Source organism: Bison bison, unplaced genomic scaffold, assembly GCF_000754665.1.
Source record: "Bison bison bison isolate TAMUID 2011002044 unplaced genomic scaffold, Bison_UMD1.0 scf7180017845766, whole genome shotgun sequence".
NCBI lineage: Eukaryota > Metazoa > Chordata > Mammalia > Artiodactyla > Bovidae > Bison > Bison bison.
In genome coordinates, this window is record NW_011476339.1 from 9,556 (window position 1) to 9,945 (window position 390).

A 390-nucleotide genomic window follows, 5' to 3' on the forward strand; every position below is an offset into this window, starting at 1 on the left:
ACCATCATTCTAGATTCCATATATATGCGTTAGTATACTGTATTGGTGTTTTTCTTTCTGGCTTACTTCACTCTGTATAATAGGCTCCAGTTTCATCCACCTCATTAGAACTGATTCAAATGTATTCTTTTTAATGGCTGAGTAATACTCCATTGTGTATATGTACCACAGCTTTCTTATCCATTCATCTGCTGATGGAAATCTAGGTTGCTTCCATGTCCTGGCTATTATAAACAGTGCTGCAATGAACAATGGGGTACACATGTCTCTTTCAATTCTGGTTTCCTTGGTGTGTATGCCCAGCAGTGGGATTGCTGGATCATAAGGCAGTTCTATTTCCAGTTTTTTAAGCAATCTCCACACGGTTCTCCATAGCGGCTGTACCAGTTT

The 390-nt window shown here is 39.5% G+C and overlaps 1 pseudogene; it reads right to left on the minus strand.

Moving 5' to 3' along the window:
* Positions 1-390, minus strand: part of LOC104986507 — a 9,577-nt pseudogene that overhangs the window by 6,083 nt on the left and 3,104 nt on the right.